We start from the raw sequence: 17,062 nt of genomic DNA, 5'->3' as shown, positions 1-17,062 counted from the left end.
GAATCAATAGGATGTGTATATATGTAGAGAGATTTATTTTTAAAGAATTGGCTTGTGTGATTATGGAGGGAGAGTAGCAAGCCCAAAGAAGAAACCTGAAGAGAAGGCCAGCAGGTTGGAGACCCAGGGAAGAGATGATACTGTGGTCAAGTATGAAGACTGTCAGTCTGTTGGCAGAATTCCTTCTTACTCAAGGGAGATCAGTACTTGTTCTATTAAATGGGTCTTCAATTGACTGGAAAAGGACCACCGCATTGTGAAGAGCAATCTGATTTACTCACAATCCACAGATTTAAATGTTAACCTCATCTTTAAAAATACCTTCATAGCCGGGGATTTAGCTCAGTGGTTTCACCGCCTGCTGTGCAAGCGCAAGGATATGAGTTCGATCCCCGGTACCAAAAAAAAAAAAAGATAAAAAATACCTTCATAGAGGGAATGGAATTAATATGAAAAAATGGAAACAAAGTCTTTGTAAATTGAGAGGGATGGAGGGGTTGAAGGGGGGCAGGGGAATGGGGAAAAAATAAGAACCAAGAGAGATTATGTAAAGGTGCAAATTTCCAAAGATGAATGTCATTATATTGTATACCTAAAATGTACCAATAAAAGTAATTTTAAAAAATTAAAAATCCTAGAAATACTGACAAATATAGAAAAAAATGTCTTCATAGAAATATCCAGAATAATGTTTGATTAAATATCTGGGTACTATGCCCCAGCCAAGTTGACACATAAAATTTACCATAATAATCAATCTGGTCTGGATATTTCTACGGACATTTTTTTTTCCAATACTGGGAATCGAACTCAGGACCTTGTGCTTGCCAGGCAGGAGCAGCACCACTGAGCTACATCCCTGGCCCTGGTCTAGATCTTTCTATCAGTTTCCACAGCGCCACCATTTAAAACACATTGGAATGGTTCTCATCTGGAAGGATACTTTGCCAAACAATGTTAATTTTTATTATCTTTTTATGATAAAACCAGAAATCCACTATTTCTGATGCTATGCACTGACTTACTAATAAATTGTGTGTATGTGGTAAGGTTATTCCAGAGCCAGCCATTTTATATGCAGATGATATTAAGGTCGGAGACTTCCTTGGATTCTGAAAAGTACCTAGAATTCAATATCTAAAATTTCTGCCTCTGAAGAGTTATAAATTTTTACATAAACATATATTGAGCATCTGCAGTTGTACCAGAACTGTGTTAGCCATTGAGGAAATGTAACCATTCTTATGTCAAGAAATATACGATCTAAAAAAAAAAAAAAAGAAAGAAAAAATGAAATATATGATCTAATGCCAAGACTAGACAAGGGAGTGGAAAATTCCCAGCCTCTAATGCTCTCAAAGAGATTTGTACAGAATGCTAAAGGAAGCACATTCTTCAGTATTACTCCTACATTATGGTTCATTCTCTCTTCACAGTTACTTGTGAACTCTCAGTTCCAAGGCAGGGGAAGCATCCCTCTGACTGACCTGCTTAACCTTACCTTGGCTTACTCCTCTAACTCCAGAGTCCAGTTTCTTTACAGTGGTTGTAACACAATAAATTTATTTCAAAGGTTTCCAGGTACAATGCAGACTGGAGGGAGGAGTTGGGGGCTAAAATAAAAATGAGTCTGTGGCTCAGGTCAGTCACTTCACGTGGAAGGGAAGCCATATAGACTGATTTGGATGCCAAGAATCACTTTCTATGGCATCTACATAGCTAGGAACCCCTCTTAGAAGGCATCTGGGTATTTGATGGATTTCTGAAATAAGGCTTCTATTAAACAGCTCACTATGTTGTACTGTTTTGTTAGCGATTATCACAGAGGAAGTTAGTCTAGATTAAGACCAGATTAGACTTGCAAATATCATGGAAGTAGACTTTCCTGTCAGTGATAGAAATTGACATTTAATAGCAGCCTTTTATGTGGAAATAACAGGTCTGATTATTCTGCAGTTTTTCCAAACATACAGGTTGATTAGATTTGGCTTTAATGGGTGTTTCAATTTTTGATTAATTGAGTTCTAGCTATAAATTATAAATCCAAAAATTTCACCTATGATACCTTTGTGCTCCACTAGCCCCACACAAGCTGGTCATCAAAAGCCTATCACTGTCATCCAAAATAGGCTAAAATTTCTCCTGAAATCATATTTTTCTCCTCAGAAGTATTTATACTCAAGTTAAGAATTTAAGAATTAAACAGCAGGTATATTTTACTGAAGATTTGGAGTGATTGCACACTTACAAGTTTTTCCCAAATAAATTGAAATTCATTGAAACTGGATGAACAAAATCTTATTCTGTTGAAAGAAGTGATCTCTCAGTTCCAAGCAGGACCTAATATCTGAAACAGATTAAAATGTTAAAAAGTTTAATCGTGTATCATTTTGAGCCAACAAAATAAAACACTAGTGGCAAACAATCCTATTACTCAAAAGAGAAATAAATGGGAAAGATGTCTAATTAGGTCAACTCCCAAAGCATGGTTTGAACTTACCATACCAAGTTGTTCTGGACTACAACATGAGAGCTAAAAGCTGTTAATAAAAATAGTTATGATAATAGCCTTAATAAAGTGAACTTTCTGATGTTATTTGCTGCATTGTAAAAGAAACATTCAGATGTCATTTGTTTCAAACTGGCTTATTATCTACAAAACTAAATGTAAGACACATTCTAGAATAGTTTGACAATGTAGAACATTGGCTATAAGTTATCAATTCTTTCAAAACTTTGTGGAATAAACTTACAGATGAATGGTGAAATATAGGGTTTAAATGGACCACAGACCAATTTGAAGCTGTCATGATGCTAGTGTATTTAAAAAATCTCGAACATTTATATTAATTTTAAAGCCCAATGGACTTGCTTTTTGCCAGGTGATATAAGCAATAATATGAGCCACTACTTGAGGTCACATTAAAACAGTGTTCCACAAACCGATGACTATGTTGGCAACTTATCCTTGGGAGTCTTTTATTGCAGTGAGTAATAAGAAAAATGGTGAAGGAAGACCAAGAAATGTTTTTACTGGCAGTGAGCTTCATTAAACTCTATAAAGCAATGGGCTTTCTCCAGCAAGATGACAGTAAGTGACATCTCAGTGACCTTGTATATTGTGTTGTAGCTACTCAAATACTTTGATGGGTAAGAACAAACAAATGACCAAAATATCTTTTCTATAAATATATTGAATGAATAGTGGACATGAATAGGAATATGATATACTTGCTATAAACTCTAGGAGAATAAAATCTAAACTCTTTCACAGTCTTATCTGCTTATATCTTCAATTTCTTTCGATGTTTGTGAATCCTTCTAAACTTATGAATATGGTTAATTATTTTTTAAAATTTCTTTAATATTATTTGTCTTTATAACTATTATTTTAACTCTTTACTTTAATTATCACACCCAAGGCAGTCTTCACACATGACAACAGCACATTCCATACATGTGTATTGCTTACATTGACAGCACATGTGTTTTGCTTTCCTGACCTTTTTGTAGGATATACTTGACATTTCACTGGTCTAGCTGTTTTGTCAAGAGGTTCTGATTATATTATACAATATGTAGTTAACAGGAACATAAAATATCAATAAAAGAAAGTACTAAATTATTAATATGTATTCTGTGTTTAGAATAAACATCAATATTTTCAGATCAGCTGTGTACTTGCTTACAAAACCTAAAAGATAACATCAGAAATAATCAGAATCACAGCAGACTTAACACAAACCCTCAAGAAAGAAAAAAAAGAAAGAAAAAGAAAGAAAAACCTATGTGAACTACAATGAAAATACCAATAAAATGCTACAAAAAAGTAATCTTTGCTTCAATTGTCACACCCAAGGCAGTCTGCACACATGATAACTGCATGCTTCATGCACATGTCTTGCTTATACTGACAGCACACGTGCTTAGCTTTCCTTTCCTATGTGGCAAGCCATTCTTGTCACCTCTCTTCTCTTCCTGTTTCCTAAGGAGCTTCCTACTATATTGTAAAAAGTGCAATTAGAAGGAAAATAAGATATCAATGAAACAAAATATCAATTGTGTAATTAGTGCTTAGAATAGACATCAACATTTTCACATCAGTTTACTTGCTTATAAAACCTAAGAGATAACATCAGAAATAAAAACCTATGTGAACTACAACGTAAACACAAAAGTCTATCACAGAAATAATCTTTGGTTCAACTGTTACACCAAGGCAGTCTCCACACATGAAAACTGCATGTTCCATGCACACATCTCACACTGACAGCACATGTGCTTAGCTTTCCTTTCCTGTCTCTTACACTGATAGCATGTACGTTTTGTTTTCCTGCCCTTTCTTGTAGGGCACAGCTGACTTCTTTTTGGTTTTCCTGTTATTGTACTAGGTCTTTGGGATGTTGCGCCTGCCTGTTTATCTGTCAGCTCACCAGTGTGCTCCAAAATGTTTTTTGCGTAGTTCCCAGGGCAGAAATTTTTTGTTTTTCTTCTTCAGTAAATGATCTCTAATGAGTTCCAGTCCTAATTCTCTAAGAAAATTTTTCTGTAGTAGTTTGCACTTGTTATTTTCTTTGTAAACTATCAAACTCTTTCTGCCACACATGTTTAGGATTGAGTAAAACACAACCATTGGCCAATGATTTGTGTTTTGAGTGACCTCATAGTTGTCACATAACTCATCAACAATGTCTACTCTGCCTTTGGTTTTGTTGTAGAAAGTTTCCATCTCAGGCTTCCATTTTGTCACGGTTTCCCTATCAATATTTCCATCATGGTGCAGTGTTGACATCAGCAATACCAGTTTGGTTTTCTTTGTCACATATGACACCAATGCAAATATTTCTGAAACGCAAAGATTGTACTATACAATTCTCTGTTTTGAAATTGCAACATTTCATTTGGAATTTCTGCTTGTTCCTGTGTACAGTTCCTGCACTGGTCAACTTGTGCCCTGTTAACAAATGTAACAATAATTGAAAACTGCTAAACCAATTGTCACATTCTGATTAGTTTGGGAGATGTGAGCAATAAGTCTGTTCACAATATCATTTGGTTTATCGTTAAATGAATATAGACCTGACAGATAAATTTCTAAATTGAAAGCATAATCAAGTCTTTGCATCTACAAGGGCATAAATTTTATGCCATATTTTGACCCTTCGCTTTTCCATAAGTCTTTTAGATTCCTGTAATCACCATGAGAAATCCCTGTTAAATATAGCAGACCTATGAATACTTTCAGTTCAGCTAGTGAGGTGTCAGAATGAATACATTTTTGACTATGGCTATTGGTGTATACAGAACATTTTACTTGTATTTCAGCCTTTGTGTATTTCCCAGCATCTTGTAGCATTTTGTCTGTTACAATTTCCAACACTGAATGGGAGTGCTGGCATTCTGTCCAATATGTATCACCCTGCCAAGACCTTCACTATATTTTCAGACCTAGTTCTAACATTAGATTGTTCTGTTTCATTGCATGACCATTTTGCAACATTTCAACTAGCAAAATATGTATTCACATTGCTATTTTCTTCGTCATCTGACTGAAGGAGGTTTGCATCCCCTATGTCTGTATCAGTCAGTTCCTGTTCCATTTCACTGTCACAGGAACTTTGGCTCACATAGCTAATGTCAAAGATGCATCATCATCATTGTCGTCATCCTTGTCATCTACCCATACCACTCTTCCTTTATGAAAACATTTATTTTACCATAATGAATCATCTTCATCATCCATGCATGAGTAATCTGATTCACTTTTGACCTCCTCCAAAACTTGGAAATCTGGTTTTTCATGTACCATTATACTGAATTGAGCTACTTCTACCAAAAAAGATCAAAAGAAAAATGTTTTCAAAATCCTAGAGTAGTGTGGATGTTTTATACCTCCTGTCATGCTCAGGTAAACATGTGCAAAACCTGTTAGATGGAGAATCGTGTGGGTAGAAATTCTGATTTGACACTTTTGCACATGTGCACATACCTTGCCTTTCGTCCTACCAAGTGGGTAGACACAAAGATCGCTTCCTGTATCTCTCAGGCAAAATCTTGGAGACGCACAGCCAGCTACCATTACACTGAAGTAAAAACTTACAATAGAAAAGTAAGGGATATTTTTGTGGAGCCCAGTGTTATGTTCTTATTAGCTCATTCAGTGATGAATTCTTCAAAGGATTTATCCTTCATGATCCAGTCACGTTTCTAGGTCTCACTTCTTTCCACTGCTCCACTGGGGATCAAAACTTCAATATATAAGTTTTTGGGAGACATTTCCTATTTAAATTATAATGCCATTCTTATGCTTGGATTTCCAGTGGGAAAGAACAGGAGGGCAGAATTTCAGCTCTGACTATGGCTTGTGCTGTGATTTAGATCTAAATGTCCCCCCAAAGTCTGATATGCTTGGAAGGGGATTGGATTATGGGGTGCTATACTCATCCATGGATTCATCCACTGATGAGTTCCTAACTGAATGTGCTGTTAGGAGGTGCAACCTGGTTGGAGGTGGGTCACTGGGGAGTGTCAGCTGGAAGGGTGTACTGTCTTTGGCTCCTCCCTTCTCTCTCTGCTTCCTGGCTGCTGAGGGTTAAATAGGGGATTTTTTTCCACCAAGCCCTTCTACCATGATGTTTCTGCCTTGTAGCAGGCCAACTTTGGACTGAACCCACAGACACTGTGAGCCAATTAAATCTCTTCTTTAAATTGTATGTGCTGGGTGAATTGCCTGCCAAAGTGGGACAAAGTGAGAGAAAAAGCAGAGAGAGGCCAAGGAAACAAATGAAATGGTGGGAAGAGCTTGGCAAGACTTGCCCACCTGTCTCAAGCTTCGACCTCTGAGGACAGGCGGACACAGACTTACATTGGGTTGAAGTAGTATTGAGATAGGATTATACAGTGGGGACACTGATGTTCAGTTACATCATACGGAAGCTTCAGTGAACTCCAGATTGAAAAGGAAATAATTTACTTCAGTGAAAAGAGCCTGGACATGTTAGAAGGAGTTTATTTAACAAGTTAAGATGAAAGAATCTCTTCTTTCTCTCCTACAAAGCCTCACAGAGTGTAATGTAAGACTTTGTTGAAGAGATTACCTGATTCAGAGAACTGGAAATACAGAACTGGTTCTCTCTCTCTCTCTCTCTCTCTCTCTCTCGATATAGATGAAGCCCCCCAATATTAACATTGGTCATTTTTGTATGATGATATTTATATTCTGGTGATATTAGATTATTTTCTCCTTTATATTGCTTTAATTTATGTTAGCATGCTTTATTTTAAAATAAGGGTTTTTGTTTTTTGTGTTTTTTTTTTCTAGTACTGGGAATTGAACTCAGGACCTTGCACTTACTAGGCAGGCATGGTGCCACTGAGCTACATCCCTGGCCCTACTTTAAAATAACAAGAATAATTTTGAAAAGGAGTCTTTCTGTCACAGATACCTGTTATCTATCTGTTTATATCTATAACTACCGATGAATTACAAATAATTTGCAAGGAAGAAAGTACTTAAAAAGTCATGTTTTCCTCTTCTTGAAAAAATAAAATATACAGTAGGAATAAAATAGAAATAAATATTTGAAATACAAGGCAACATATGAATCATGCCATGAAAAAAAAAATAAGCAGAGGGCCTAGGAATTTGGGGGTAATGTATCCTCTCTCAAAGAGTCTACGTAAGGACCCCCAAGCCTCTCTTCTAAAACTGCCAGGAGATTGGGCAGTGGTTTCACCGCCTGCTGCACAAGCGCAAGGACCTGAGTTCGATCCCCGGTACCAAAAAAAAAAAAAAAAAAGATCAGTGTAAAACCGCCAGGAGAAAAATTAGTCTATGTTTAGAAACTACTGTTCCAGAAATTAGAAGATGCTATATACACACTTTTCATTTAATATTTTCTTGAAATCTTTGCATTCTTTATCTCCACTTTACAGATGAAAAGACTGAGGTATGAACAGGTTAATCAGCTTCGAAGACTTTGTTCTCCAGTTGGCAGCGAAGTCAGGCCTGGGACACAGGAACTCCTGATATGGTGATTCTGGTCACATCTTCAGAGGCTCAACCTTAAGAAGCCCAAGAAGATAAAGAAGAAGTTGGCTGATGGCAAATATAAATGATGGAGGTGTAGATTAGTCATTGTTCCCATGGGAAATGGGGTTGGAGGCCACATTCAGTCAGGTGATTGACAGCTGAATAAAGGAACCTTTTGCGAAGTCCTAGGCAACAGCATCATGCCATTCATTGGGAAGGGCAGAGTACTCTGAGCTAGTAACCTAGACCTAAAGGGATACCAGGCTCATCACAGGGGTAAAAGCTGGGTAAGGGGCTGAAAGATGCATTTGGATAACTAAAAGAATTTCTGAGTGGCTCTCAGGAATAATCTGTCCATTTGTAGACAGTTGGTATTTATTCCTTAAGAAGTTCCATAGGAGGGCCGGGGATTTAGCTCAGTGGTTCCGGTGCCTGCCTCGCAAGCACAAGGTCCCGAGTTGGATCCCCAGTACCAAAAAACAAACCAAAAAACAAAAAAAATTCCAAGAAGTTCCATAGGAAAAGGCAAAGGATTACTCAGCATTAATGCATCCTTATTCGGAGTCAATGAACACATGCTGAAGAGCAAGGATGATGCTGTCTACACTTCCTCATGTAGCAACGTGGAAGATTCCAACATGCACATGCTGCTGTAAGCAGACTGTCCAGGCTTCGTGGAGCAGACCATATATCAAGAGTCCTCAGAAACTTCTCTTGGCTACCCGAAGATTTGTCTTCCTGGAAAAATCTCCCAATTTTTCTCACTTTTAAAAGCACAAGAAGCTATGCTACAACATTTTAACATCATCTGGATCCAAAGGGCCCCTATCTATGTTTTGTTGTTTGTTTTCATTGCAGCAGAGGACACTGAGGCCCAACATTGAAGATTTGTAAATTGCTTTCCTAGGAAAAAACCAAACAGGCCAAGATGTTTCACAGGGATACCTAGCAAATCAGACGTGTTGGGACCCCTGACCTTTTCTTCCCCATTCCTCTAGCTGATAAGGAGTGTTGTGCTCAAAACCAGGGCCTAACTGTTCTCAACCTCAGTTTCCTCACATTAGAAAATGGGGATCATAACAATTTTCTCCCAAACGTATAATGACAAAAACAAGTGAATGTATAAACAAGTGAATGTTTTATAAACTCTAAAATATAATAAAATTCACTCTGTTACTATAGCCACTTCTCCCCTTCTCCACTTGGGCTTTGGAGACCAGCTGCTCTCAAGAATTTTGTTTCTTTCTGTTTTTGCTGATAGCTTCCTTTCGTTTGCTTCATATTTTTGAAAACATTTTATTTAGAATAGTTGTAGATTACAGAAAAATTGGGAAGACAGTATAGAATTCCCACATACCCCACACCCTGCCTCTTTAATATTTTTCTTAATCATCGCTTCTCAGCCTTTTGGCTAAGATCAAGCGTAATATCTGTTCTTATCAGTTTAGTATTTTTTTTAATTGGCTCTTTCCATCATGAACAGACATGTGGCAGTGGTTTCCATCTTAAACAGAGAAAAACACATATTTTCTCTTCCCATTTTCTTCAATTATTATTCCGCCTTCCACTTTATGACAAAACTATTCAGAGAGTTATTTCTCTCACTTGTGGTCTTCTCAGCTGGGTCCCCCTTGTTTCCTGAAAGCACTGAGTCAGAACTGCCAAAGTCCTTTCTGTTGTCTACGCCCATGGTCGCCTCTCTGCATCTCATTCACCTGTCATCAGCATTTTCTTCATCTCTCTCTTCCTCCTTCTTGGAAATCTCTTTGGTTGACTTTTGCGATACCATGCCCTCTTATCTAATGAGTTGTCATTCAATCTGTTGTGCCACCTGCTTCTTCTCTGCTTGCCTCTTGAATGTTGACATGTTTCTGGGCATGGTTAAGGGCTGTCTGGTTTCCCCTGTCTGTAGTCAATCTCTGGAAGATTTTATCTAGTTTCCCGGTATATACCTATGCTCTGTCTAAGGAATAACTCCATATTGATATTTCCAGTCTTTCTCTCTACTTTGAGAGCCATAATTACATCTTCACTTGCTGAATTCACATCTCCACTTGGATGTCTAATAATTACTTAAAGTTTCATAGGGTCAAAACGGAAAGAGCTCTTTTATACTCTCTGTTCCTACCTATACCTTTCCCAGGGACCCATCTCAATGAATAGCATCTACCTAGTAGCTCCCCAAGCTAAGAGACAGGCATTTTCCATGAGTATCATTTCCCTCAACCATTTTCACAGCCAGTCTACCAACATGTCCTTTCAACTTTACTTCAAGCATCTACCCTCAGTCCATTCACATTTTTTCATCCTCCAAATACACCACTCTAATTTAAGTAGTGATCTTAGGCTCAGAGTCCATAAATGAATACAAGAATGAATGTACTCAGCCACAGAGATTTAACAGCTTGTGATTATTTTTGTCACTTTAACAACTAAGAACTTTAGATAGAATAATAGAATAATAGTATCCAAAAAAAAAAAGCCCACATAGTTATAGCTATGTGGGCATAAATAGAGCCAGAACATGCAACCTTAAAAGAAAAATGAGATAATTGTTAATGTTATAGTTGACCAGTGGATCAAGGGTGACTTTCAGAAACTTGAGGCATCTCTGGATTCTGATTTTTTTTAATGATTCCACTACTATCCATCTACTTGGCAGTGTGGAGGTATTAACACTTGCACACTAAACATCTGCTCTATCCTGGGAACACTGCTCAGTGTTTCACTCATAGTATTAACTGAAGTATCACATTTCAAGGCATCCTGCTCCCCTTTGCAGATGAAATAACTCAGGCACAGAGGAATCAATTAAGTTGCAAAACATCAGAGAAGAGGAAAATGGTACATTAGAAATTTGAAAGCATGCTTTCTTTCCATTGCACACTGCAATTCTGAGAATTAAGACATATTACTTAGCTAATAATGGCTGGGAGTTGTGTTAATAAATCCCAGTGATTATAGCCAGTAATTCTAGCAATATCCAAGTTACCTGTCTTTGGTTAAGCCCATGGTATCCCAAATGTTAGTATATTTTAGTAAGAAACTAGAATGATCACAAAAATCTTCCAACATGAAGAAGTAAAATGAAAATTCTTCCATTCTTGTTCATTTCTCCAATCCCCAGTAACTATTTACTGAGTGCCTACTGTGTGCCAGCCACCTGTTAGATTCTGGGAAAGTAGTTTAGTCACAAGACAGGCACGATGTCCTTTTTGGAGGAATGAGGCTACATTTAATTTGCCACTTGTATCAACAGCTTCTGACTCTTTAACTGAAATTTTAGAAGACTGGGATCTGGAGTCGGTCAAGCATTAGTGGATCAAGGGGTCCTCCAGAGGGCTCCACAGAGGTGCTGCGTGACACAGTACACACTGACGGGCGGGAAGTAGACAGCACAGTTACCAGCCAGGCCATCTGTGGTCGGCTTCCTTCACTTTTGAGCTTTTCTAATATTTTCTAATAGTGGAGAAAATCTTCTTGGTACAGTGTAAGGCTATTACTTGCCTTTGAGAAATAATGACAGGTATGGGGACTCAGTGGATGGAGAGGGGATGAAGAAATAGGAGAATCAAAGATGACATCCAGGCTTTGGTCTGAGCAACTGGGTGACTGGTCATATCATTTACCTGAAATCATTACGCTAAAAGAGGAGCAGGATGCTTTGTTTTATTTTGTCTTGTTTAGGAGAATTATCATAAACTTGGTTTGGGATATGTTGAGATAGAGCTAACATTCATGAGAAATATTTATAAGGCAGCTGAAGATACCAGATGGGATCTCAAAAAAGATCTAGAGAAGTCAGGAAACTGTCAACAAACAATAATAAAACTATGACGCTGGAGAAATGTGTCTTCTGAGAGGTACAACATGGAATCCAATAGTCCATAGAGAGGGAATAGTTTTATTCTATTTAGACAGTTTTAATACAGTGGATGTGCTGTCTTTAACATCCAAATTTCTTCCCTTGGAAAGAAAGAGAAAAGGGGTGGGAGAGGGGAGAGCAAGACATCTTTTGCAAATGGGAAGGAAATAGAGAAATTCAAGAGATGCAGGGGAGGTGGAAGAGGAAGGGAAAGTAAAAAGAATTAGGATGTGTTATGTTCACGTACCAACTACCCACAATGAATATATTCATTATGCATATGTGTATAAAATACATAAATAAATAAAAAGAAAGAAAGAAAGAAGAGAAACAAAGACAAAACCTACACTAATTTTTTTTCAGGTAATGTCTTAAACAAGCTTTTCTTGCCTTGTCTTTTCAACACAAAGTCATATAATCATTTCCCCCAAGGGAAAGAGACAGGCATGAGAATTGAAATAAATTGTAACAAAATAAGTCAATATATTTCCCCTCCATTTATGTGCAGTCTTGTTTCGCCTCACTTGTAACACCTGCCTCTGATAAAGGAGCCCTGCATCTGGGGCTGATTTAAATAGTGTTGTGCAATACATACTCTGGCATGAGCAAAGCTTTGTTTCCTTTGAACTTCATGTTGTTTCAAAAGACAGTTTTTCTTTTTTTCATTTTCTTGTGCACATGGTGAAATTCACATAGACTTTGAGACAAAAGATCTAGCTTTCTATCTCAGCTCTGCTGCTTTCCGTTGAGTAATTTTACTTCTTTCTTTCAAAATGATATATAGAGGGCTTTGAGGTTCAAATGTGCACTGTGTGAGGTAGGGTTGTGGCTGACATTGTTCGTACTGCCCAATAGATATGCTCCCTCTTTCTCCAAGCCAATAGAAACCCCCAATTTTGTTCAGGACCCCACTCTATCCAACTATCAACTGAATAGAAATCACAAACCCCTGAACGTTTTTATATTTCAAAGCTTAATTGTCACCTATACATTTCTTACTTCTAGCCTGGGTATTAACTTCATTTTTATTTCATCATTGACTCTGAGTAGTTTCTGGCACTATCAGTTGGATTTCTGCATCAGGGAGTAATTGATCTATTCAGTAAAATGTCCAGAGAAAATCATTTCTTTACGCTACATGGACATTTACAAACTTTCACTGGGTGGGATCGCCGAGCAGAAACAATGATTGCTATTTTAATTTGCTAGGGATGGAAATTAGAACTGCTAGTGGTAAGGAACTAGAACTGGATTTTTTACTAGCTACTTTAGGCTAGTCGTTTAACCTTTCTCAGCTTGTCTCATTATACAGAAAAGTAATGATAACAGAGATAATGTTTCAAGCTCAAAAATTTCTATTTTAAGGTAATGGTGCAGGCTGGGATAGCAGCAAAAAGGCACATTGGTAAGCTGTGGAATATTCCAGAAACTATTACACTAGATCAACTGAGATGTAAATCAGGAGGAGGAAGATCATGCAGTTCTTATGGTCATAAATTAACAGATTGAGACAGAGACAACAAAGCCACAGACATGACAGAAATGCAGAATGCTCATACTGATTCCTGAAGTTTTGGCTCCTTGACTTTAACAAGGGTTACAGAGTGGAAAGGGTGTTTGAAGAAGGGGAAAGGATTATCACAGTGGAAAAAATATGGATGAGGGCAAGGAAAGATTCAGGAAAGGTAGATTTTAAAAAGGAAGAGTCAGCCGGGGATTTATCTCAGTGGTTTCACCGCCTGCTGCACAAGCTCAAGGACCTGAGTTCGATCCCCAGTACAAAAAAATAAAAATAAAAATAAATTAAAAGGAAGAGTCACATGGACCAGGAATTTAGTTCAGCGGTTCCGCCGCCTGCTGCACAAGTAAGTGCAAGGTCCCAAGTTTGATCCCCGGTACCAAAAAAAAGACCAAAAAAAGATAATGTTACTTGCTGCTTTCTTACATAAATATCTTTTATCATGGTCCTGGACAACCACTAGCTCAGGACCGTCTTCACTTGTCTGTACATTATTTTGGATTTTTTTCTCAAGTATTTTTAAATTTTTTATTTTATTAGTATGTGTGTGTAGTATATGTCTATCTCTCCCCTCCCTTCCTCTTCCATCCATGAATTACACGGACACACCCAGAAGTGCACTCTGCTAATTCTCTAGCTGGCTCCCAAGACAATCAAGTTGACAAATGAGCTGAACTCTCACATCACTGTAACAAAATGCCTGATACAGGCTACTTCTGAAGTAAAGAGAGTTTTACTTGGCCTCAAAGTTCTGAAGGTTCAAGTCCAAGATTGGGCTGGTTTGGGCCTCTAGTAAGAGCAGTACAGCATGGCAGATGTGTGTATTGGAGTGTATCTATCTCAAGCCTGGAAGAAGACAGAAACAAAGCACAAGTTAGGGTCTCCCAGGTCCTTTCAAGGGGATGTCTCCTAATGACCTTAGGATCTCCCATAAGGATCCTTCTTGTGAAAGTCCATGGAACCTCCACATTCCACTCTACTAGGGACCAAACTTTTACATACAGAACTTTGTGGGCAAATGCATCCACACGCATCCATATGATGGCAGCTGGCAACTCTGTAAAAGCCCAGGTAGTAAATATTTTCAGCTCTGGAGGCCAAATGGTCTCTGTGGAAACTACTGAGCTCTGCCACCATAGAAAGAAAGCATAAACAATATGTAAATGAATGGGGATCACAGTGTTTTAATAAAATTTGACTTCTAAAAACAGACAGCCTTCTATGGGCCTTAGTTCACTGACTGCTGCTCACAATCACTTCCCTCATCTGTCCTCCTTTATACTGTGTGCTCAAGACCCATGGAAGTCCTTAAAATTCCTTCAGTGTGGTTACCCTCAACACTGTGAATTTGCCTGCACTCTTCCCTCAGTCTAGGTCACCTCCTATCTTTTTGTCTAGTTAACTTCCATTCATCCTCGGGATGGCATTTAAATTTCCTTAACCAATTCCCAACAACACTATATTCTCACTTATCACACTGTAAAGCAACTTACCTGTTTGTGTATGTCTCTCAGTCCTCATCTCTCCACGGGCTATTGCAGTAAAGGAACTATGCATTGCTCATTTTTCTAATGACAGCAGTACTCCTGCCAAGGAATGGACACTAAAGTCCATTTATCAGCATAAGAAGTTAATACCTGTGGTATTCTTTGCTCTATTTCTTAGCTACACAATACATCCACAGCACTGACTCTGCTGGTTGTGTTTGGAAGAATATAGGCCCTATCAAAAACTTCCATTTCACAGAAGTAAGGAGTTTGGTACGAAGGCTCAGAAAGGAGAAACTGAATTTAATTTGGAACACATTTCAGGAGAAAAGAGGGCAGAGCCCTGACAGAATCATATGACTTTGTAAAAAGCTATGGTCACTTACAGAGATACTGTGAAGGAAGCACAGAGTAATTGTAGCAGAGGGATTTGAAATTTGGACTGGTAAGTAAATGAGCATTAGTACTATAACAAGGAGAGGCTACATCTGCCACATCATTTTCCAGAGAAGGCCTTTATCTGGTAGAACCGTTAACCAAAGAAATGACAAGTAACCTGAGTAAAAAATACAAGAGTGCAAAACCTTTTTCAATGTAGAGAACAAGGCCCTGGCAGGGTTTCTGTGGAAAGAGATTGTGAATAATTGCTATGATGAATGTGAAAATCACCCAAGAGATTTGCCCTAGGAGAAGTTGGGATAACTAAAGTTTTGTTGGATGACTTCTGTGTGACCAGCATTGCATTGTTCACTACCAATATTTCTAATAAAAATGTATGAAATAGGTTGCAATGTTATAAGTGATAAAAATGAGGCTCAGAGACCTCAGACAACTGATGTGAAATTATACATCTCTGTTCTTTTCAATGCACTAGCACGTACAGCATATCATACATAAGCCTGGTGTCCAAAACAGAGAAATGAAAAAATGAGCTAGGAATGGCTGGCTAACTGGATAGGGAGCATCTATCTGAAAAAGAGAAGACAGGAGACTAAACGTTCACACTATGCATCTACAGATTTTTATTCACCAGCATTCATTCACCTCCCTATTCATTTCCCTTCCTGACAACACTCCAGTTTCCTGTTGGAGAATCACACATCTCATTTCACATTTCTTGTTGGGATTTTCAATATATGTCTTTCCCTTCCTTTACTGTATGGAAGCATAAGGGGTCCCTGAAGGCTATTTCTACCAGATCTTCTTCTCAAATCTCCCAATATCCAATTTGGCCAATCAGATTCCATCTCTTAGAATTTTAAAACTTAAGCCAATAGACATAGGCCATGGAAATGGCTAGAGATCACCCCAATAAAATAGGGATAGTGGGTAGGTCTTATCTTATTTCTAAACCTATTTTCCCAGCCTTCCCATTGATTTCCAACTCCCTTATAACTTTCTAGTGAGCCTTCATTCCTGTCCAATGTTGATTTCTATTGCTGATTATTAAACAATGTAGCTTGTTTCTTTATTAACAAGGAAAAGGGAGCGGGGTCTGATGGTACATGCCTTTAATTCCGGGACTTGAGGCAGAAGGATCATGAGTTTAAGGCCAGCCTGGGCAACATAGTAGGTTCAAAACCAGTCTGGGCTGTCTCAAAAAACAGCTCCATCTGAATCAAGACAACACAAAATACAAAAAAAGATAAATAATATACAATTAGTATATCTATACAATAATAGCTTAGACTTAAGAATAACTCAAGTGTATGGATTAAAGAGGCCAATTGAGTTCCAAGATTATATTAATGTCAACAGAACAATATATCTGGGATAATATCTAAGTTTCAGAGATAAAGAATCCTATAAATGTGTATGCCCAAATTGTCCAGCTATAAACAAGGGAATAAAATGCAGACTGAGAGGAAATTTCTCCCCAGAGACATTAAAGTTAATTAAAAATCTGAAAATGTAAAGACAAACAGTTGTAACTCTGGAATTACTTAGTTGTAACTCAGCTAATATACTATCTAATTATGAAGACAATGAAAAGGCACTTTTAGATATACAAGACCTTAGAGAGCATATCACTCAGGTGCAAAATCCAGCACAGAGAAATATAACAAGTATATATATTACATTTATATAACTACATCCAAAATTGTTTTATAAAAACATAATATAATGTATATTTCAGACTTTTTTAAAAGGAGAAATAT

The 17,062-nt window shown here is 37.7% G+C and overlaps 1 pseudogene; it reads left to right on the top strand.

Annotated features, from left to right (window-relative positions):
• Nucleotides 1-9,423: 9,423 nt before the first annotated feature.
• On the top strand, nucleotides 9,424-9,573 carry LOC147821011 (U2 spliceosomal RNA; annotated as a pseudogene).
• Nucleotides 9,574-17,062: the final 7,489 nt, after the last annotated feature.

Source organism: Heterocephalus glaber, unplaced genomic scaffold (genome assembly GCF_053883595.1).
Source record: "Heterocephalus glaber isolate CG9 unplaced genomic scaffold, H.glaber_assembly_v1.0 deba00001773, whole genome shotgun sequence".
NCBI lineage: Eukaryota > Metazoa > Chordata > Mammalia > Rodentia > Bathyergidae > Heterocephalus > Heterocephalus glaber.
Note: the sequence above shows the minus strand (reverse complement) of the source record. Positions and strands in the feature narration are given on the sequence as shown.